The 24,527-nt window shown below is 43.0% G+C and overlaps 1 protein-coding gene across 2 annotated transcripts in view; it reads right to left on the bottom strand.

Annotated features, from left to right (window-relative positions):
- The window catches only part of LOC127487170 (uncharacterized), a 399,814-nt gene that overhangs the window by 220,836 nt on the left and 154,451 nt on the right, over nt 1-24,527 (bottom strand). The window contains exon 5 of one of the 2 annotated variants that reach the window (XR_011378824.1): nt 19,129-19,143. The exons of the other annotated variant lie outside the window; for it this stretch is intronic. The gene's annotated coding sequence lies outside the window, so the exon portion shown is untranslated. Of the gene's footprint in view, nt 1-19,128; nt 19,144-24,527 lie in introns of those variants that run through there. 2 annotated transcript variants of the gene reach the window in all.

Genomic DNA, 24,527 nt, shown 5'->3' on the forward strand with positions numbered 1-24,527 from the left:
ATTGAAAGTTATGTAGATATCTGTTAGATCCATTTGGGCAATAGTGTCGATTAAATCTGCTGTTTCCTTGTTGATCTTCTGTCTGGATGATCTGTCTATTTCTGAGAGTGGAGTATTGAAGTCCCCCAGTACTATTGTATTGGAATCTAAATCTCCCTTTAAGTCCCTTAACATATCTTTTAAATAGACCAGTGCCCTGTAATTAGGTGCATATACATTTATAATAGTTATATCTTCCTATTGAATTGAACCCTTAATCAGTATATAGTGCCCCTCTTTGTCTCTCTTAACAGTTTTTGTATTAAAGTTTATTTTGTCTATATTAATATGGCTACACCTGCCTTTTTTTTGGTTTCTGTTGGCATGGAATATCTTTCTCCAACCTTTCACTTTCAGTCTGCATGCATCTTTCTTGGAGAGATGTGTTTCTTGTAGGCAACAAATAGTTGGGTTTTGTTCCTTGAGCCAATCAGCCAATCGGTGTCTTTTAACTGAAGGGTTAAGTCCATTAATGTTTAATGGGACTATTGATATGTAGTGACTTTGCCCTGCCATTTTCCTGGAGATATTTTCTAGTATATGCTTTGAGCTTTCCATGCTCTTTTACTGGTGGTTTTTCTTCCTTTACCTTCTTTCATATTGATGGGTGTGTTTCTGTGTTTCTGAGTGTAGCACATCTTTAAGTATCTGTGTTTCTGATGAGAAGTCTGCTGTGAGTCTGATTGGAGATCCTCTGAGAGTAATCTGACGTTTCTCTCTTGCACATTTTAGGATCTTTTCTTTATGTTTCACTGTGGTGAGTTTAATTACAACGTATCGTGGTGAGGATCTCTTTTGGTCATGTTTACTGGGGGTTCTATGAGCTTCCTGTACTAGGATGTCTCTGTCCTTCTCCAAACTGGAAAGTTCTCTGCTAGTATCTCACTAAAAAGGCCTTTTAATCCTTTCTCTCTCTCCATGCCTTCAGGAACTCCTAGAACTCGAATGTTGGTTTTTTTAATAGTATCCTGTAGATTCCCAACAATATTTTTTAGATTTCTAATTTCCTCTTCTTTTCTTTGGTTTGACTGTATGTTTTCCTGTGTTCTGACTTCTAAGTCCGATATTCTCTCTTCTGCTTCACCCATTCTGTTTGTAAGGCTCTCTAATGTGTTTGTCATTTGATCTATTGAGCTCTTCATTTCATTTTGATTTCTCTTCACTATCACACTTTCCTGTTCTACTAGTTTCTGCGTTTCATTTTGATTCTTCCTTAAAATTTCATTTTCACAAGAGAGATTTTCAATCCTGTCCAATAAGGATTTCTGTAGTTCAAGGATTTGCTTTTGAAAACTTCTAATTGTTCTTATCATAAATTTTTTGAAATCCGTATCTTGCATTTCTTCTATCTCATCATCTTCATAATCTTGGCTTGGGGAGTTTTGTTTATTTGGAAGCATCATAGTGTCATCGTTGATCTTGTTCCCTCAACTTTTGTGTTTGTTGCTTGGCATAGTTAATTCTTCTTTCGTCACTGTGCATTTGTTTATTTATTTATTTTTTTATTTTATACTATGTCTGTGTTAAGTGGACTGCCTGCTGTTGGAGGAGCCTTGGAGGCTTGAGATGGGTTTGGCCTGAGAGCTCTGCTTGGTTCTTCCGGGTTATGGGTGTGCAAAGGTGACACCCTCAGGTTATGCATGGTAAATCTCTATTTATTTATTTATTTATTTATTTATTTTATTTATTCAGGAGGTAAGTAATACCGCATGGCATGGCTGTGCAGGATTGATGGTATTTAGCTTCCAATCTCTGGCTTCTACCCAAAGAGTCTGTGCAGGCTCCGTTTCACCTCTGGACTCCCACTGGGTTGCCTAGGCTACTGAATTGTAGCGACTCAGTTCCTTAGCTCTCCCCTGTTGTTATGTAAATCCAGAGTGGGGCCTGCTCTTTGTCTCTTGCTTGCCTTTGCAAGGTTGGTGGAGAGAGAAACTAGAGAGAAACTCATCTGTACCAGTACCCCCCCTACCTTTTTTCCTTCTCTCCTGTAGTCAGTCTGGTGAACTTTCCCACTCCCCTCCAGATTCTGACCACCGTTTCCCCACCAATGTCTCGGGTTACTGAGCTCACCTTCCCTTCCAGCACTGATGTGTGGACTCGGAGCCCTGGGTGTCCCTGCTCTCCCCGCTGGTGTCTGTGTGACATCCACTCCCCTTCCTGCACTGGCGTGCAGACCCTGCAGCTCCCATGGCTCCCATTTCTGTTGTTCTATATGTAGCTTTTCTTTCCTTCTTTTTGCCATAGTGTTCTTAAATTTTTTTTTGGAATTTCTTTTTTTTTAACTTTTATTTAATGAATATAAATTTCTAAAGTACGACTTATGGATTACAATGGCTTCCCCCCATACCGTCCCTCCCACCCACAACCCTCTCCTTTCCCACTCCCTCTCCCCTTCCATTCACATCAAGATTCATTTTCGATTATCTTAATATACAGAAGATCAGCTTAGTATACATTAAGTAAGGATTTCAACAGTTTGCTCCCACACAGAAACATAAAGTGAAAAATAATAGATGATTTTTTTAAATGATGATGAAATCAGATCAGACCTATTGTCATGTTTAATCCCAGTGAGAGTCAAGTTGGGAATTGATAATTTCTTTTTTTTTTTTTGTACAGAAGATCAGTTTAGTATGCATTAAGTAAAGATTTCAACAGTAGTCCCAGCTACTCAGGAGGCTGAGGCCGGAGGATCGCTTGAGTCCAGGAGTTCTGGGCTGTCATGCGCTATGCCAATCGGGTGTCCACACTAAGTTTGACATCAATATGGTGACCTCCCGGGAGCGGGGGACCACCAGGTTGCCTAAGGAGGGGTGAACCACCAGCCCAGGTCGGAAACGGAGCAGGTCAAAACTCCCGTGCTGATCAGTGTTCTTAAATTTTTAAGATTTTTGGTAAATATATATATATATAATACACAATTTGCCATTTTAACCATTTTTATGTGTATAATTCAGTGGCATTAACTATATTGTCAGTATTGCACAATCATCAATAATACTTCCCTGTTAAACTTCTTCACCATCCCAAACAGAAACTTTACACCCATTAAATAATTACTCCTTGTTCCTCTCCCCCAGCTCCTGGTCTCTAGTCTACTCTCTGTCTCTATGAATCACATATTCTAGATATTTCATGTAAGTGAGGTAATAAAATATTTGTCTTTTGCCGGTGCCATGGCTCAATAGGCTAATCCTCCACCTGTGGCGCCGGCACACCGGGTTCTAGTCCTGGTCGGGGTGCCGGATTCTGTCCCAGTTGCCCCTCTTCCAGGCCAGCTCTCTGCTATGGCCCAGGAGTGCAGTGGAGGATGGCCCAAGTGCTTGGGCCCTGCACCCGCATGGGAGACCAGAAGAAGCACCTGGCTCCTGGCTTCGGATCAGCATAATGCGCCGGCTGCAGCGCACAGGCCGTGGGGGCCATTGGAGGGTGAACCAACGGCAGAAAGGAAGACCTTTCTCTCTGTCTCTCTCTCTCACTGTCCACCCTGCCTGTCAAAAAATATATTTGTCTTTTATGTCTTGTTTATTCCACTTAGCATAGTGTTTTCAAAGCTCATCATCCTTGTTGAACATGTATCACAATTCCATTCCATTTTGTGGCTGAATAATATTCCATTGTGTGTATACAGTATACAGTGTCTGTGGACACTGGAGTTGGGGTGTTTCTACTTTTTGACTCTTGAGGATAATGCTGCTATGAACATGAGAGCAAATGTCTGTCAGACTCTCTGATTCCAGTTTTTGAGGTGTATATCCAAGAGTGGAATTGATGTATAATACAATAATTATATGTTTAGCTTTCTGAGGAATAGCCAAACATTTCCAGAATGGCTGTACCATTTTTATACCAATCTTTTTGAAATTAGATTTTACTTATCATGTGTGTTTCCTCTGTAACTGAAATATGAGAAAATAGACTCTGCCACATTGTGTTGTGTTTTTCTAAATATTTTAAAAAATAATTCAACAAAATAGATGGTAAATACTTTGTCCTTTCTGTTTAGCAGTAGTTTATTGCAAAGAACAGCAATTGTAGAATGGATTTCCATTAAGTCTTTGCTTTGCATGGAAATAAATTCTGTTCTTTGGGAATGAATTGAAAATAAGCTCTACCAAGCTCTTATACAGAGGTGCTTGACTGCACACAGAGCTCAGGAGAGGGAATGGCTGAGAAAAATCCCTCAGCACCACCAGAGGAAGGTAACGCAAACTGAAGGTGTGTGCTGTTCAGGAGAGGGCGTCTATTTGAACAAGCGGCTTGTCATGCTGCCCGTCCAGTTAGAACGCGGTGGGGAACCTGTGAGAATGCTGCTGCCTGGGCCCATGCTAACTCTGAAGGTGTCCTGGGCATTAGTATTTTTAAGAAGTTATTCTGGGTCTGGTGCTGAGGTGTAGTGAGTAAAACCGCAGCCTATGATGCCAGCCAGCAGCACACGTGGGCACCTCTTTGAGTCTCAGCGGCTCCAATTCCAATCCAGCTCCCTGCTAATATGCCTGGGAAAGCCTGGAAGTTGGCCCAAGTCCTTGGACCCCTGCACCCACATGGGAGACCCAGATAAAGCTCTTGTCTCCTGTTTTCAGCCTGGTCCTGCCCTGGCTGTTGTGCCATTTGGGGAGTGAACAAACAAATGAAAGATCAGTCATCTCTCTCTGTCCCTCTCTCTCTCTCTCTCTCTGTGTCTCCCTCCCTTTCTCTCTCTGTCTCTCTTGCCCCCCTTTCTCACTCTGTAACTCTGCCTTTCAAATTAAAGAAATCATAAAAAAACCCACAGGTGATTCTGATGTATAGCTTACGTTGAGAAACACTGTTATATACAAATAAAATTATTTAATTTTAACATCATGAATATTTTAGAAATGTTTTTCATAAGCATAAATATACTTGTTCTTCTTCTTCCTAGCAAGAATACACAGGGAGGACTATAGTGCCCAGATTCTTTGGCACACAGTATTTCATCTCTTCTCTGCTTTAAGACACAGTTTTTGTATTTTTGGGGTTAGACACTGTTGCAGTGGCTAAGATGCTGCTTGAGATACCCACATCCATACTGGAATGCCTGGGTTTGTGTCCCAGTTCCACTTCCACTTCCAGCTCCCTGCTAATGCCCACCCTGGGAGGCAGTGGGTGATAACTCAAGTGGTTAGGGCCCTACCACCCATGTGGGAGACTCAGATTTGAGTTCCAGGCTGCTAGATTCAGCCTGACCCAGCCCCAGCTTTTATGGGCATTTGGGGAATGAACCAGCAATGGAAGATCTCTATCTCTGCCTTTCAGATAAATAAAAATAATAAATAAATATATACCTTTTTTGACAGGTAGAGCTAGACAATGAGAGAGAGAGAGAAAGGTCTTCCTTCTGTTGGTTCACCTCCCAAATTGCTGCTACGGCCAGTGCTGTGCTGATCCGAAGCCAGGATCCAGGTGCATCTCCTGGTCTCCCATGCAGTTGCAGGGCCCAAGCACTTGGGACATCCTCCACTGCCATCCTGGGCCACAGCAGAGAGCTGCACTGGAAGAGGAGCAACCAGGACCACAAACTGGCACTCATACGGGATGCTGGTGGTGCAGGCGGAGGATTAACCAAGTGAGCCATGGCGCTGGCCCATAAATATATACTTTTAAGAGATATATTTATTTATTTGAGGCAGAGTTATGTACAGACACAGAGAGGGAGAGACAGAGGTCTTCCCTCTGCTGGTTCACTCTTCTTCCCGGCTTCCCATGTGGTGCAGGGGCCCAAGGACCTGGGCCCTCCTCTACCACTCTCCCAGACCATAATTAGGGAGCTGGATTGGAAGCAGAACAGCTGGGACTCCAATTAGTGCCCATATGGGATTGCAGCACCGCAGGCAGAGGCTTAACCTACTAAGCCACAGCACTAGCCCCCATAAATAAATATATTTTTAAAAACAGTTGTTCCCAAACCTTTAGGAAATGTAGAAATGCAGTATAATTGTTTAAAAGCCTGAGGCCAAGCACATTCAATTTTATTTTTCATTATCTGAAGTTTCCTTTGTTATAGGTTGGGTTTTTTTCATGTCTTCACTTTTTTTTATTAATAGGGCAATACACTTTCAAGATAGAGTGCCAACATGTTCTTATATGAGCATTAGCAAGGCTGACGGCTAATGTTGGTTCCAGTAAATATATTACACATGGAAAACTTTTAGGATGCTATTCCACTGTGTCGTTTTATGTCTCCACTCTTTTACTTGTCAAACTTCAATAGCTTCTTTAATGGCATGAATGTTAAGAAGGATTTTACAGTAGTAGTTTAAATCTGGAAAAGCCAAAAGTACATGTTGTTACAGTATAAGTCTTGGGGTTTCTGGGGAGGAATAATGGATCAAAAGAATATTATGCATATTGTGAGTCTTCTATATCATTTTTTTAAAAAAGTCATATGTATTATTGTGAGTTTATGTTAAAAATGTATATCTGTAACAACATTGATGTTGACTTTAAAAGTATGCAAGGCAGGCAAGTTTCTTATTGTTCATGCTGACCTTTCTCCTGAACCACCATATTATCTTTTAAGTTTTATGTATTTATATGAGAGATATACTTTCTATCTCTTTATATGAGAGATAGAAGTTTTATGTATTTATATGAGAGAACTTGCATCCACTGGCTCACTCCCCAAATGCCTGCAGTGGCCAGGACTGGGAACTGGGAACTCAATCCAGGTCTCCCAAGTGGGTGGCAGGAGCCCGATTTCTTGAGCCATCACCTCTGACTCCCAGGGTCTGCTTTAGCAGGAAACTGGAGTCAGGAACCAGAGTAGGTGTCCAGCTGAGGCACTCTGGTTTGGGATGCAGGTGCCTTAACCACTAGGCTAAACAGCTGCTCCCTATAGAATAGTACCTTTATTTTAAGGAAATATTTATTTTATTTATTTAAAATAAGAGTTAAAGAGAGAGAGGTAGAGACAGAGAGAGAGAGAGGTGTTCTATCCACTGGTTCACTCCCGAAATGGCTGCAATTGTCTGGGCTGGGCCAGGCCAAAGCCAGGAGCCAGGAGCTTCTTCTGGGTCTCCCACATGGGTGCAGGGACACAAGCACTTGGGCCATCTTCCACTCCTCTCTCAGGCCATAAGCAGAGAGCTGGATTGGAAGTGGAGCAGCTGAGACTTGAACCAGTGCTCATAACATCGCAGGCAGCAGCTTGACATGTTTTGCCACAACAAATATCTTAAGGAAACTTCTGGAAAGAAAAATGACCTACCCTCACGTATATTTATAAAATTAAAATAGTTTATATGAATTCAATTCAGTTGGTATTTTCTAATTTCCTTTTTCTTTCTCTGTTTCTGCTTTTCAAGTTCTGTTTTTACTTTCCAGTTTCAGGCCAATAGTTGGAAAAGTCTCATCCTCAAAATATGTGGAGGGTCCATCAGGCCACTGCCTTCCCATTACTCCTAAGAGCTGCAGTTTCTAATCAAGCAGATGTTTAAGAAGAATCCCCTGCACTGCCCTTCAGCCTCGGCGCTCCTGTGCAGAGGCAGCCTAGCTCCGCTCCTGGGGAAGTGCTTCCCCCCTGAGGTAGGACGCCTGTTGGATCAGCTGTGAACAGGTTTCCAGGGCTTGTTATCTTGTCAACACACTTGCAAGAGTACTTTTAAACTTTTAACCTACAGTGCGACCCTGGCACACTGGGTTTGAGTCCTGGTTGGGGTACCAGATCCTGTTCCGGTTGTTCCTCTTGCAGTCCAGCTCTCTGCTATGGCCTGGGAGGGCAGTGGAGGATGGCTCAGGTCCTTGGGCCCTGCACCCCATGGGAGACCAGGAGAAGCACCTGGCTCCTGGTTTTGGATAGGTACAGTGCGCCAGCCATAGTGGCCATTTCGGGGGGGTGACCCAACAGAAAAGGAAGACCTTTCTCTCTGTCTCTCTCTCTGTCTAACTCTGTCTATCAAAAAAAAAAAGTTTTGGAAATGGAATTAAAAGTTTCATATATTCATATAAAAATACCAGAAAGGTACATAGAAATTGTGAAATCCATGTATATGAGGGTCTTCAAAAAACTAAAAAAAATATGCATGCCATGAAAAAGCTGTGCATGAAACTCAAAAGTGTCTTCTATTAAATTAATTATAACTCCATTTTTCATGAACTTTTAAAAAAGATTTATCTATTTGAAAGGCAGAGTTGGCCGGTGCCACGGCTCACTAGGCTAATCCTCCACCTTGCGGCACCGGCACACCGGGTTCTAGTCCCAGTTGGGGTGCCGGTTCTGTCCTGGTGCCCCTCTTCCAGGCCAACTCTCTGCTGTGGCTAGGGAGTGCAGTGGAGGATGGCCCAAGTGCTTGGGCCCTGCACCCCATGGGAGACCAGGGTAAGTACCTGGCTCCTGCCATCGGATCAGCGCGGTACGCCGGCCGCAGTGCACTGGCCGCGGCGGCCATTGGAGGGTGAACCAATGGCAAAGGAAGACCTTTCTCTCTGTCTCTCTCTCTCACTGTCCACTCTGCTTGTCAAAAAATAAAAAATAAAAAAAAAATAAATGAAAGGCAGAGTTATAGAGAGGGAGAGAGAGAAAGAGATCTTCCATGCACTGGTTCACTTCCCAAATGACACACAGGGCTGAACAAGACCTAATCCAGGAGCCAGGAGTTTCTCTCACATGGGTGCTGGGTCCAAGCATTTGGGCCATCTTCTGCTGCTTTCCCAGGCTATTAGCAGGGAATTGGATCAGAAGTTGAGCAGCCAGGACTTGAACTGGTGCTCACATGGGATGCTAGCACTGCAGGCAATTGCTCAACCACTACACCACAATGCTGCCCCTTCCATAAACCTTCTGTGGTGCCGTTTTGGCTTGGTGCTGTGGTGTTGCAGGTTAAGCCTCCACCTACAATGCTGGCATTCCATATGGGCACTGGTTTGTGTCCCAGATGCTCCACTTGCAATCCAGCTCCTTGCTAATGCACCTGGAAAAGCAGTGGAAGATAGCCCAGGTGCTTGGGCCCCTGCACCCCCATGGGAGACCAGGAGGAAGCACCTGGCTCCTGGCTTCAGATTGGTGCAGTGCGCTGGCCATGGCGGCCATTTGCGGGGTGAAGCAACAGAAGGAAGACCTTTCTCTCTGTCTCTCTCTCTCACTGTCTAACTCTGCTTGTCAATAAAGTAAAGTAAAGAAAAAGTAAAGAAAAGGTAAAGAAAAAGTAAAGTAAAGTAAAAGTAGAGTAAAATAAAGAATGTTAATGCTTCCTTCCCTTTTCTTCTTCATCCCACAATACTGTTTCCAAGTGTAAGCTCAGCTGTGGCTTGTGTAATCATACAGATCTTTATTTATATGTATAAATTTACATATTTTATATATAAATAATATACAAATGTCTATATTTATCTCTGCCTAACTACATGTATTTTCAAATGTCATTTTTTATTTTTCAACTTAAATATTATTGTGCTGAAGATTGTTGATAATTAAATAACATTACGGCAGTGTCTAAAGAGATGTATATAAATTCCCAACTTTAATTTTCAGATCATCTCAGAATATGGTGAACAGATACTAGAAGAAACCAAAAAGTCTAAGCATAATGCACCAAGAAAAAAGGGTAACAATTCTGAAAATGTTTTTTCAATTTAGTTTCATTTATTTGAAAGGCAGAAAGAGAGGTAGAGACCGACAGATCTTTCATCCGCTGGTTCACTCCCCAAATGCCCACAAGAGCCAGGTCTGGGCCAGGCCACAGCTGGGAGCCAGGAACACAGTCCAGGTGTCCTGCTTAGGTGGCAGGAACCCAGGTGCACCTTCACAGGAAGTGGAATCAGGAGCCCAAGACAGGAATTGAACTCAAGCATTCTGATGCGGGATGCAGGCATCCTAGCTGATGTCCTAACTGCTGGGCCAAATGCCTGCCGCACAATAGCAATTTTGAATTTTTATGTTTTTTTTTTTAAAGATATGTTTATTTGAAAGGCAAGGTGACAGAGAGAGGGAGAGGGGGAGGAAGAGAGAGACAGAGACCTAAGTGAATGGAGATGTCTCTAAACTTTCAGAGTTTAACATCAGGACTTAACAACAGAAATAGCTTCTTTGAACACGTGGAGTGTGTTATTGTGTGATTAAAGCCTGGAATCGCTCTTCAGGTTTTTTTTTTTTAAAGAATTATTTTATTTATTTGAAAGAGTTACACAGAGAAGGAGAGGCAGAGAGAGAGAGAGAGAGAGAGATCTTCCGTTCCATTGGTTCATTCCCCCAAATGACTGCAACAGCCAGAGCTGAGCTGAAGCCAGGAGCTTCTTCCAGGTCTCCCATGTGGGTGCAGGAGCCCAAGGACTTGGGTCATCTTCTACTGTTTTTCCAGGCCATAGCAGAGAGCTGGATCAGAAGTGGAGCAGCTGGGACTCGAACCAGTGCCCATATGGGATGCTGGTGCTATATGTTAGGGCTTTAACCTGCTACACCACAGCGTCGGCCCCAGGTTCTTTGCCTTGAAGACCCTCACTTGTCTCTTAAGCTTTGTGCTGATCCCATTAGGGAATTCATCAGGTGATTCTTCCTGTGTTTCTCTGCCCACCTTTTTCTTTTTAAGCAGACACCAGCAGAATCAGGATTGCCTTGGGAAATGAAGCAAGCTCGACGGTAAGTGCTTTAAAATGACATTTTTGAGACATCCATCTATGGGGCACTGGCTGCCCTTGGGTGCTCTGAGATATTGAAAGGCTGTGGGGCCCCAGCGGGGAAGCAGTTCTGCATCTTTGATGTGTGACGACATCATCAGTCTTGGAGCCCTGCACTGCTGGATGAGCTTCTGTAAGTCACCAGTTATTTGATCTGTTTCTTCATTTTTCTTTTAAAATATATTTTTTATTGTTAAAAAAGAACAGATTTCATGTATTTCAAAGATACAATCCGAGAACTTAAGGAAACCTCCCTCCATCCTTCTTTTCTTTTAATTTTTGCCATAGCATACTTTTGATTTACTTTATAATCACAGGCTTAATACTCCACTGAATATAGTGTTCAGCAGTAAAAAGTAGAAAGACCACTGTTCCACAGGAATATAGACAAGGGTTGTAAATGATCATCAGATGATAAGATGTCAATTTTATTCTTATACATTTAGGGTGTTTTTTTTTTGTACTCTATATATAAGCTACCATACATCAGAGAAAACATATGATGTTTGTGAGTTTGGCTCATCTCACTAAGCATAATGATCTCCAGTTGCATTCATTTTTTATTTGCAAAAGACAGGATTTCTTGATCAGTGACAATGGCCTCAAAGCACATGTAAGAGAATTATTCATATTTTCAATCATGGCTTTTTGTTTTTTATTGCAATAAAATATATATAGCCAAAAATTACCATTTTAGGCAATTTTAAGTGAACAATTCAACACCATTAATTTTACTTATAATATTGTGCAGCCATCACCACTGTTCCAAAACTTCATTGCTACCTGTGGGTGCCAGTTCGAGTCCCAGCTGCTGCACTTCCTATCCAGCTCCCTGCTAATGGTATGGGGAAGCAGTGGAAGACAGCCCAAGTCCTTGGGCCCCTGCAGCCACATGGAAAAGCCAGAAGAAGCTCCTAGCTTCAGATTACTCAGCTCCAACCTTTACAGCCATTTGGGGAGTGAAACAGTGGATGGGAAACCTTTCTCTCCTTCTCTCCCTCTGTCTGTAACCCTACCACTCAAATAAATAAAATAAAAACTTAAAAAAGCCAACTTTTCATTGCCCTAGATGGAAACTCTGAACCTATTAAACAGCCAGTCCCAGAGGGACAAATATCATATGTTCTCCCTGATCGGTGACAACTAACCAAGCACCAAAAAGGGAACCTGTTGAAGTGAAAAGGACACTATGAGAAACTGACTTGATCAACCCTTGTCCTGACTGTTGATGTACAACTTAATACTTTATCCCTTTTAGTATTTTTTTTTTGTTCTACTTAATACCATAATACCATTGGTTGAACTCTGTAATTAACACACAATTATTCTTAGGTGTTTAAATTAAACTGAAAAGTGATCTTTGTTAAACATAAGAGTGGGAATAAGAGAGGGAAGAGATATACAATTTGGGACATGCTCAAGCTGACTTGCCTCAAATGGTAGAGTTAGAAATGTGCCTGGGGATTCCAATTCAGTCCCATCAAGGTGGCATATACCAATGCCATCTCACTAGTCAAAGTGATCAATTTCAGTTCACAGTTGATCATACTGATAGGTCTAAGAGTCAAAGGGATCACATAAACAAGACTAGTGTCTGAAAATACTAACCGATAGAATAAAAAAGGGAGAGAACGATCCAACATGGGAAGTGGGATACACAGCAGACTCATAGAATGGCAGATGTCATAAACAGCACTCTGGCCTCAGAATCAGCCCTTAAGGCATTCAGATCTGGCTGAAGAGCCCATAAGAGTATTTTAGGCATTAGGCATGGAAAGCCAAGGCAGTCTGGAAAAAAAAAAAACACCTAAATGACAGATCTCTGCAAGTGAGATCCCAGTAGAAAGAACAGGCCATCAAAGTTGGAGATACCTTTCTCTGAAGGGAGGAGAGAACTAGAACTTCCAGTTTGACTATGACCTAAATCAGATCAATGTCCTCAAACTCAAAAGGCTTCCATAGCCTTGGCAACTCATGACAAGAGCCTAGGGAGATTACTGATGCCATAAACAAGAGTGTCAATTTGTTAAGTCAACAACAGGAGTCACTGTGCACTTACTCCTCATGTAGGATCTCTGTCCTTAATGTGTTGCTCAATGTGAATTAATGCTAGAATTAGTACTCAAACAGTATTTTACACTTTATGTTCTGTGTGGGTGCAAACTGTTGAAATCTTTACTTAATATATACTAAATTGATCTTCTGTATATAAAGAGAATTAAAAATGAATCTTGAAGTGAATGAAATGGGAGAGGGAGTGGGAATTGGGAGGTTTGCGGGTGGGAGGGAAGTTATGGAGAGGAAAAAGCCATTGTAATCCATAAGCTGTACTTTGGACATTTATATTTACTAAATAAAAGTTAAAAAAAAAACAATAAACCTGCATTTACCTGCCCCCAGCCCCAACCCAATCCTTGGTGACCTCAGGTTTGTTTTGGTCTCTATGAGTTTGCTTGTCTTTATATTTCCTAATCAGAATGTCACAAGATTTGTCCTACTGGGTCTGGCTTCTTTAACTTATGTAATGTTTTCAGGTTTCATCTGTGTAAATTCATTCCTTTTCACTGATAAGTGATTTTAGATCACTATTTTTAAAAAAGATTTTATTTATTTGAGAGAGTTACAGAGAGGAAGAGACAGAGAGAGAGATCTTCCATCTGCTGGTTCACTTCCCAGGTGGCCGCAATGGCTGGAGCTGACCCAATCCTAAGCCAGGAGCCAGGAGCATCTTCCATGTCTCTCACATGGGTGCAGGGGCCTAAGCACTTGGGCTATCTTCCATTGCTTTCCCAGGCCATCAGCAGAGAGCTAGATCAGAAAAGGAGCAGCCAGGATATGTACTGGCACCCATATGGGATTCCAGTGCCAGAGGCAGAGGCTTAGCCTATTACACCAGAGCACTGGCCCCGATCACTAATTTTTTTTTAATTTAAGTATTCTTTATTCAAAGGTGAAAAATGTACTTTTCTGCATTATTGCAAAAAAAAAATTCACTGGCACAAAACACTTTTGCAGCGAGTGAGAAAGCAATAAAATGTTGACTTTAATGGCCAGCGCCTTGGCTCACTAGGCTAATCCTCCGCCTACTGCACTGGTACTCCAGATGCTAGTCCTGGTCAGGGCGCCGGATTCTGTCCTGGTTGCTCCTCTTCCAGTCCAGCTCTCTGTTGTGGCCCAGGAGTGCAGTGGAGGATGGCCCAAGGGCTTGGGCCCTGCAACCACATGGGAGACCAGGAGAAGCACCTGGCTCCTGGCTTCGGATCAGCGCGGTGCGCCAGGCCGCAGCAGCCATTGGAGGGCGAACCAATGGAAAAGGAAGACCTTTCTCTCTCTCTCTCTCTCTCTCTCTCTCACTGCCCACTCTGCCTGTCCAAAAAAAAAAAAAGTTGACTTTAAAACTCAGTACTGTAAGTCATTCTGACAGTACTTTGCAAACTCAAAATTTCAAACTGCATTTTCGTTTTCTAAATTGCCCGTGGTACCTGAGGTTCCGGAAGCTCGGGCAGCTATTTCAGACAGGAAGGGGAGGAAGGAACTAGCAGAGGTCAAGGGATTTCCATTTCTTTTTCAGTCCCCACAGACTTCAGATTACAGATACTGGTTGCATCTGTTGAGATTCCTTGAATGATTTGCAAAATGAATTTTGTTACCCTTGCTGGTTGCATCCACTACAGAATCATTGTTCAAGTTGAACAAAAAGCTGCACATGTTATTTATCTTCTACTTTCCCTCTCCAGTCTACTTCATCTTGAGAAATTCCCCCTCCACGGTATTCAGAGATGAATTCATTTTCTGTACAGAGTCTTTGCTAAAACTCCCTCGGCCCGCCATCTGCGATGGTGCCAGCAGGAAATGCCCTTTGCAGTTGTACCTTTGTGCAGTGTGCTGCCCACAAGCGGGTTTCCTTTTCTTCTTAATTGGAGGATGTCCACATCCTCAGCAGGAGCTGGGCTATCACACTAGACTGACTCTAAATTCATATGCCTGTCTACATGTCTTGACCCCAGCTAACCCAGCAATGGCACAGAAGTGATCCTAGTAAGTGCCGGTGAGGACTCTCGTCTAGTGTAGGGACAGAAAGGAATGATACCTTTCTGCACTCATCAAAAAGGACATGGTCAATACCCTATAACAAAGACAGGTTAACAGGAGAGGGGCCGGCATTGTGGCAGAATGGGTTAAGCTGCCACCTGCAATACCAGCATCCCTATGGGTGCCAGTTTGAGTCCTGGCTGCTTCACTTCTGATCCAGCTCCCTGTTAATGTGCCTGGGAAAGCCACAGGTGAAGGCCCAAGTGCTTGGGCCCCTGCACCTATGTGGGAGAGCTGGAAGAAGCTCCTGGCTCCTGCTTTCTGTGTGGCCCAGCTCCAGCCATTGTGGCCATTTGGGGAGTGAACCAGTGGATGGAAGGTCTCTTTCTCTCTGTCTCTCCCTCTCTGTAACTCTGCCTTTCAAATAAATAAAATCAATCTTTAAAAAGAGAGAGAAAAAAGATTTAATCAACATATTACATGTCACAGAAGCCTTCATAAGGAAGACACAAAGACCCAGAAAAAGTGTCATTCTTATGCTTAGGTATGATAATACGTGGATGGGTGTGCAGACATGTGATTAGACAAAGGATATGGCTTAGTGGTAATAGACTGAGAGGGGAAATCCAGCAAGCCCTGCCTGTTCAGCTTTCTTCTCCGGCTCTCAGTACAGCACTTCTTCCTCCCAGGTATGGGACAGGACTTCTTCCCTGGAATGATGGCCTGATGACAAGGGTGTATCAGAGAATTTCTTGATGGCCAGTCTGAGGCACAAAGGTGGGAGAGGGCTAGTGTGATAGGTTTAGGATTACAGCTTACATTAGAAAGAGGGTTCTAGTTTCTTTTCTTTTTTTAAAGATCTATTTATTTATTTATTTATTTGAAAGAGTCACACACACAGAGAAGGAGAGGCAGGGAGAGAGGTCTTCCATCTGCTGGTTTACTCTCCAGTTGGCTGCAAGGGTGGGAGCTGTGCTGATCTGAAGCCGGGAGCTTCCTCCACATCTTCCCACATGGGTGCAGGGCCCCAAGGACTTGGGCCATCTTCTACTGCTTTTTCAGGCCATAGCAGAGAGCTGGATCAGAAGTGGAGCAGCCAAGATTCGAACCAGCTTCCACATGGGATGTCGGCACTGCAGGCAGCGGCTATACCTGCTATGCCACAGCACCGGCCCCAGGTTCTAGTTTCTATAGTCCACATTGGGGAAGAGGAATTCTGGTTTCTGTGACTCACTTTGGGGGAGAATGAGAGTTGGGGACAGGAGGGCAGGAGAAGGTCCCAGAGATCTTGATTCTGAGGCTGCTTCTGAGGGCTTGTAATGTCCTTTAGTTCAAAGCACTCAGCATATCAAAGTGCCATACTTGGGAGTACCGTGTTATGAGCCACAATAATAGCAGCCTTATAAAATGTCTTGATTTGAGATTACAGCATGGGGACCTGCATTGTACAGCAGGTTAAGCTGCCACCTGCAGTGCTGGCATCCCAAATGAGTCCCTGCTGCTTCACCTTTGACCCAGCTCCCTGCTAATGCACCTGGGAAAGCAGCAGAAGTGCTTAGGCTCCTGTACCCTTATGGGAAACCAGGATGGAGCTGCAGGCTTCTGGCTTCTGCCTGGCCCAGCCCTGGGTGTTGTGGCCGTTTAGGGAATGGCTGGATAGAACAGCTCCCTCCTTGATTCTGTCTCTCCTTCTCTCTGTCTGATGCTTTTCAAATAAATTTTTAAATCTTTTTTTTTTTTGACAAAGATATAAAATAGTTTTATTTTATTTTATTTTTTTAACTTTTATTTAATGAATATAAATTTCCAAAGTACGATTTATGGATTACAATGGCTTCCCCCCCATACTGTCCCTCCCACCCACAACCCTCCCCTTTCCCACTCCCTCTCCCCTTCCATTCACATCAAGATTCATTCTCAATTATCTTAATATACAGAAGATCAGCTTAGTATACATTAAGTAAGGATTTCAACAGTTTGCTCCCACACAGAAACATAAAGTGAAAAATAATAGATGATTTTTTTTAAATGATGATGAAATCAGATCAGACCTATTGTCATGTTTAATCCCAGTGAGAGTCAAGTTGGGAGTTGATAATTTCTTTCTTTTCTTTTTTTTTTTTTTTACAGAGGATCAGTTTAGTATACATTAAGTAAAGATTTCAACAGTTTGCACCCCCATAGAAACACAAAGTGAAATATATTGTTTGAGTACTCGTTATAGCATTAAATCTCAATACACAGCACATTAAGGACAGAGATCCTACATGAGGAGTAAGTGCACAGTGACTCCTGTTGTTGACTTTACCAATTGACACTCCTGTCTATGGCATCAGTAATCTCCCTATGCTCCAGTCATGAGTTTCCAAGGCTATGGCAGCCTTTTGAGTTCACCGACTCTTATCTTGTTTAGACAAGGTCATAGTCAAAGTGGAGGTTCTCTCCTCCCTTCAGAGAAGGGTACCTCCTTCTTTGAAGACCGGTTCTTTCCACTGGGATCTCACTCACAGAGATCTTTTGCCAGAGTGTCTTGGCTTTCCATGCCTGAAATACTCTCATGGGCTTTTCAGCCAGATCCGAATGCCTTTAAGGCTGATTCTGAGGCCAGAGTGCTATTTAGGACATCTGCCATTCTATGAGTCTGCTGAGTATCTCACTTCCCATGTTGGATCACTCTCCCCTTTATTTATTCTATCGGTTAGTGTTAGCAGGTACTAGACTTGTTTATGTGCTCCCTTTGACTCTTAGTCCTTTCATTATGATCGGTTGTGAACTGAAATTGATATCTTGGAATAGTGAGATGGCATTGGTACATGCCACCTTGATGGGATTGAATTGGAATCCCCTGGTATGTTTCTAACTCTACCATTTGGGGCAAGTCAGCTTGAGCATGTCCCAAATTATACATCTCTTCCCTCTCTTATTCCCACTCTGATGTTTAACAGGGATCACGTTTCAGTTAAATTTCAACACTTAAGAATAACTGTGTATTAATTACAGAGTTAAACCAGTCATATTAAGTAGAACAGACAAAAAAAATACTAAGAGGGATAATGTATTAAGTTGTTCATTAACAGTCAGGGCTATGCTGATCAAGTCACCGTTTCCCATAGTGTCCATTTCACTTCAACAGGTTTCCTTTTTGGTGTTCAGTCAGTTGTCACCGATCAGGGAGAACATATGGTATTTGTCCCTTTGGGACTGGCTTATTTCACTCAGCATGATGTGTTCCAGATTCCTCCATTTTGTTGCAAATGACTGGATTTCGTTGTTTCTTACTGCGGTATAGTATTCTAAAGAGTACATATCCCATTATTTCTTTATCCAGTCTACCGTTGATGGGCATTTAGGTTGGTTCCAGGTCTTAGCTATTGTGAATTGAGCTGCAATAAACATTAGGGTGCAGACCGCTTTTTTGTTTGCCAATTTAAATTCCTTTGGGTAAATTCCAAGGAGTGGGATGGCTGGGTCGAACGGTAGGGTTATCTTCAGGTTTCTGAGGAATCTCCAGACTGACTTCCATAGTGGCTTGACCAGTTTGCATTCCCACCAACAGTGGGTTAGTGTCCCTTTTTCCCCACATCCTCGCCAGCATCTTTTGTTGGTAGATTTCTATATGTGAGCCATTCTAACCGGGGTGAGGTGAAACCTCATTGTGGTTTTGATTTGCATTTCCCTGATTGCTAATGATCTTGAACATTTTTTCATGTGCCTGTTGGCCATTTGGATTTCCTCTTTTGAAAAATGTCTATTGAGGTTCTTGGCCCATCTCTTAATTGGGTTGTTGGTTTTGTGTTTGTGGAGTTTCTTGATCTCTTTGTAGATTCTGGTTATTAACCCTTTATCTGTTGCATAGTTTGCAAATATTTTTTCCCATTCTGTCGGTTGTCTCTTCACTCTCCTGACTGTTTCTTTTGCAGTACAGAAACTTCTCAATTTGATGCAATCCCAATAGTTGATTTTGGCTTTGACTATCTGTGCCTCCCAGGTCTTTTCCAGAAACTCTTTGCCTGTGCCAATATCTTGAAGGGTTTCTCCAATGTTCTCTAGTAACTTGATGGTGTCAGGTCGTAGATTTAGGTCTTTAATCCATGTTGAGTGGATTTTTGTGTAAGGTGTAAGGTAGGGGTCTTGCTTCGTGCTTCTGCACGTGGAAATCCAGTTTTCCCAGCACCATTTATTGAATAGACTGTCCTTGCTCCAGGAATTGGTTTTAGATCCTTGATCAAAAATAAGTTGGCTGTAGATGTTTGGGTTGATTTCTGGTGTTTCAATTCTGTTCCATTGGTCTATCCATCTGTTTCTGTACCAGTACCATGCTGTTTTGATTACAACTGCCCTGTAGTATGTCCTGAAATCTGGTATTGTGATGCCTCCAGCTTTGTTTTTGTTGTACAAGATTGCTTTAGCTATTCGAGGTCTCTTGTGAAATTTTTAAATCTTAAAAAAGAAAAAAGATCATAGCATGAAAAGCCCATTACAACAAACCTCATTGAAAATTCTTATTACTGGGGCCAGCACTGTGGCATAGCAGGGAAAGCTGCCGCCTGTAGTGCTGGCATCCCATATGGGTACCAGTCCAAGTTCTAACTACTCTACTTTTGATCCCGTTCTCTGCTATGACCTGAGAAAGCAGTAGAATATGGCCCAAATGCTTGGGCCCCTGCATCCATGTTGGAGACCCAGAAGAAGCTCCTGGCTACTGGCTTCAGATTGGCCCAGCTCAGCCATTGTGGCCATTTGGGGAGTGAAGCAGCGGATGGAAGACCCTTCTCTCTGTCTCCCTCACTGTCTGTAGCTCTACCTGCCAAATAAATTAAAAAAAAAAAAGACACTTGGGATGCCTGCATCCCATGTTGAGTGCTTGGTTTGAGTCCTCCCTCCTTCACTTCCAGGACAGCTTCCTGCTAATGCACACCATGGGAGGCAGCAGACATGGCTCAAGTCCATGAGTCCCTGCCACCCATGTGGGAGACCCAGATGGAGTTCACTGGCTCCTAGCTTTGGCTTGGCTCAACCCAGCTGCTGTGGGCATTTGGAGAGTGAACCAGCAATTGGGAGATAGCTCTTCCCCTCTTCCCCCAACCCTGTTTGCTCGCACACTCTGTCTCTCATTCTGCCTTTCAAACAAATCAGTCAACAAAAACTTTTTAAAGAGGTATATACACATTAAAAAAAGAGAATATGATTTCTTGTTAAGAGCCATTAAGAAATGTAGCATTTGTTATCTACCATAGAAAGCATAGGCTACTGTGGATATGAAAATCCTCCTGGAGCTTCTTCCTTGTACATCATATACTTTATAACTACATATATACTATTTCTTAAAAATTCAGTTGCTTTTATTTTTTTAAAGGTTTATTTATTTAGGATGGGCATTGTGGCATAGCTTTTAAAATGAACACCTGTGGAGCTAGCATCCCATATGGGCACTGGTTTGAGCCCTGGCTGCTCCACTTCCCATCCAGTTCCCTGCTAATGTGCCTGGGAAAGCAGCAGAAGATGGCTCAAGTACCTGGGCTCCTGCACCCATGTTGGAGGTCCAGGAGAAGCTCCTGGTTCCTGGCTTCAGCCTGGCCCAGCCCTGGCCTTTAAGGCCATTTGGGTAGTGAACCAGTGGATGGAAGATCTCTTTCTTCCTCTCTGGCTTGGTCCTGCAAAGCCACACCATCGGGGAAGAGCAGGGCAGAGGTGTCCTTTCCCATAAAGAAACACTGGGGACAGGCTTCCATGAACATGTCCCTTTATTAACAGCCACGTAGGCTTTTTAAAGAGCAGGGAGAAGGGGCGTAACTAACTCAAGGGAACACTGACTACAGGACAGAACCGATACGGATGCCAATATGCCTCTCCAATCAGCTGGAAGGTCAAGTAGCTTTCCAGGTGGGCCTAATGGGCCTTGGCCACACCTGGGAGCAGTTCACCTGATTGGCAGAAGGTGGGAGTGGGGAGAAATGTGCTTGGGCTCAGGCTAACTGCTGGGATTGCCCACATCCCTCTCTGTCTCTTATTCTCTCTGTATAACTCTGACTTTCAAATAAATAAATATATATATATATATATTTAATTAATTTATTTATTTAGAAAGAGTTACAGATAAAGAGAGGGAGAGGAGGAGAGAGAGACTGAGAGATCAAGATCTTCCATTTGCTGGTTCACTCCCCAAATGGCTGTAACAGCCAGGACTGGGCCAGGCTGAAGCCAAGAGCCAGGAGTTTCATCCAGATCTCCCACATGGGTGCAGAGGCCCAGGTACTTGGGCCATCCTCCAGTACTTCCCCAGGCACATTTTGAGGGAGGTGAACAGAAAGTAGAGTAGCCAGGACTCAAACCTGTGCCCATATAGGATGCTGGCATGGTAGGCAGTGGCTCTATCTGCTATACCACAACACCAGCCCTCCAAACTCAGTCACTTTAATGATTTATTTTACCTTTTTTGTTTGTTTGTTTCCTTTGCTACTTAGATTTGAAAGAACACTGTTGCTAAATCTGAGTTTGAAAGAGAAAATAAATACTTCTGAATCCTTAGGGTACTTTTGTAGCTATAGAGGAATAAATAAAATGACATGCTTGGCATTCCTCTTTACATTTCAGAACCAGGCAGTAAGTCAGTGCATCTGAGGCAAGCCGGCTCACCAGGCCCTCATAGGCGGCAGTGGGAGAAAAATGTACCTGGTACAGCTTTGACAGCTTTGGAAAACGCGTCCATCCTCACTTCCAGTGTAACAGCAGAGGATGACAAAGGTGAGTACAGTCGGCCCATAGCATCCCTGGGGGGTTGGTTCCCGGACCCTCTGAAGATAACAAAATCTGAAGATGGCTCAAGTCCCTTATATCAAATTTAAAGTATCCTCCTATGTACTTTAAAAAAAATCCCTAGATTACTTAGTAAGACAGTGCAAGTGACATAAATAGTTGTTATACTGGGTTATTTAGGGAATAATGACAAGGGGAAAAGTGTAATCATTCAGTACAGACACAGTTTTTTAAAAACAGTGTTTCTGATACACAGGTGGTGGAGCACACGGTGCGGAGGGCTGACTGTGTCAGATCAAATGCAGTTATTTTATTATAGGACATTTGCTCATGGTTATGATGTGCTGGGATTTCTTTCTCTCTTTAATGTCACTCTGTGCAAGATACCAGGTGTCACACATCAGAGCACTACTCATACAAAAAGTGAAAAACATTGTAGTTGAGAATCAAATATAACTAACTTTGCCTGTGTGGGGAGCAACTGGGAGCAACTCGGACTAGACTAAGTTACTGGAATTAAGACTTATTCTATACATCTGCTCTCCCACAATATGGCGCTGGGAGAGGAGAAAACAGCTTCTTCCCAGCTGCCTCTCACAAACTTGACAAGCTGCAGGAGCTGCTCCTGATTGGAGGAGAGCAGCGTACTCGGCGTGTGGGTAGCAGAGTTGGGATTGGCGGAAGAGGACTATAAAGGAGGAGAGAGACAACATGCACCAGGAACATCTAAGGGGAACATCTATCTGAAGGAACACCTGTGCAGCCCCCGAGAGAGCCGGCCGGTGGTGTGCCGCTCCCCCGCAGAAGTGGGGAATGTGGCAGGGGGAACCGCCCTTCCACGGAGGTGGAAGGGATGGTAGCCAACCCGGGAAGAACCAGCAGCAAACCCGGGGAGGGCCGAGCAGACAAAAGAACAGCACAGGGTCCTGTGTCGTTCCTCCACGAAGAGGGGGAGCGACAGCCTGAAATGTGATCTGGGAGACAGATGCCGAACATCTTTTTTTTATTTGGTGCTAATTTTTATCTTTTCCCTCTAGGTGGTTCTGTAATCAAATACAGTGAAAATAACGCCTGCAAGCAGTGGCTCAAAGAGACCCCTGACACCTTGTTGAACATCCTTCAGAATGCTGATCTCAGCCTGGCGTTTCAGACCTACACACTTTATAGAATGGTAATTGGTGCCTGTAATTGTGGAAACTCTTCAATTTTTAAAAAAGTATGAGATATATATATAACATAGAATACACCACCTTGACCATTTTAATGCCATTCAGCCAGGTACAGAGTGTTCCCTTTGTACTGACATCGCCACTATCCCACCACCAAGTTTTTCTCACCTTCCAACACTGAGACTCTAGACCCATTTAATAGTAATTCCCCATTCTCCCTTCCTAGAAACCCTGCAGCTGTAAAATTGTGAAGTACGTCTTAGCATTGTATTTTTAGAGGTCCCTGAAATCTGTTCTAGCCTGTCTTAAGCTGCAATTAAAATTTTCCATGTGGCTACTTTACTCACATTGTTTAAAAAAAAGATTGACTTATTTATTTGAAAGGCAGTGAGGGAGAGAGAGATCGATCTCCCACCACTGGATCACTCCCCAGATGGCTACAACAGACTGGGCTGAGCCAGGCCAAAGCTGGGAGCTAAGAACTCTGTCCTGCTCTCTGACATGGGTGGCAGTGGGCCAAGCACTTGGGCCATCATCCACTGCTTTCCCAAGTTTGTTAACGGGAGCTAGATTGGAAGCTGAGCAGCCCGTTCTTGAGCCAGCACTTCAATATGGGATGCTGGCATCTCAAGTAGTAGCTTAACCAACCCACTGTGCCACAGTGCATTCCCTAGAGCTTCATTGAGCTATTTGCCCATTTGTTTGCTTATTTTAATAATCATGCTACTACTTTTTTTTAAGAGTAGCCCATTTTTACCATGCAAGTGTTGGACATTACTTTTGTGACAGCCCCAAGATTTCTTTTGCTGTGTCCTTGAATTCAGTTATATTGAATAGAACTTAAAAGGGATGATCAAGCAGGATTTGATTTTTAAAGTTTTTCTATAGACATTTTTAGTAAACTTGTACAAAATAACCTTTTATACTTCTAACCCTAGGGATCCAGGCCAAAGGCCTGCATGAAGGGTGCGTGCATGTGTATAATTTTGATAATTCAATTCCTGAGCCACCTTCCTAGGTTAAAATTGGAGACAAGTTATACCAAGAGCCTATAGTGGTATATAGTAAGTCTGAACTTTATTTATTGTAGCAGATTGAGGTCTGTTTTGGCAATATTTATTGATTTACTAACAGATTAAGATTTAAAATAAACCAGTAAAACACTGTTTCTGCTTTGAAGACTGAAGGCATTTATTGCCAGGGAAACCAGCGCTGTACCGTGTGCACATTCCAATAGGGCTAAACATGGAATGTGGGAGCCTGAGGAGGGCCAATACCTGGGAGAAAGGTCTCAGGAAGATTAATGGCTGCAATTTTGATTTAGAAATTATAGTCCTGGATTTTGTATCTGCTCAAATGATGAAGTCCTTGTCATTATAAGAAAATCATAATTTAAAAAATCTGTCCTAGCTCTATCTTGAAATGGTTTTTATTAAGATTTAATTCACATTTTTACATTAGAGTTTTTTTGTTTAAGTGAAAACTCAAAAGTAATCACTATCTGGAAAATTTTTTTTATAAAATTATGTATTTTTGTTTGATTTGAAAAAGAGAGAGACAGATAAACAGGAAAGATCTTCCATCTATGGGTTCACTCTTCAAATGCCCACCATAGTTGGAGCAAGGCCAGTCTGAAGCCCGGAACCAAGAACTCAGTCTGGGTCTCCCGCATGGGAGGCAGGGACCCTCATATTTGGGTCATCACCTTCTGTCTCCCAGGGTGTACACTAGCAGAAGGCTGAATCAGAAGCAGAGGAGCCAAGACTCAGACCAGCACTCTGATATGGAATGTGGGCATCCCAAGCAGGATCTTAACCACTGCACCAAACACCCACCCCCTAGAAACTTAAAAATATGTGTGGGACAAGCATTGTGGCACAGCAGGTGAAGCAACTGCCT

Source organism: Oryctolagus cuniculus, chromosome 9 (assembly GCF_964237555.1).
Source record: "Oryctolagus cuniculus chromosome 9, mOryCun1.1, whole genome shotgun sequence".
Classification (NCBI taxonomy): domain Eukaryota; kingdom Metazoa; phylum Chordata; class Mammalia; order Lagomorpha; family Leporidae; genus Oryctolagus; species Oryctolagus cuniculus.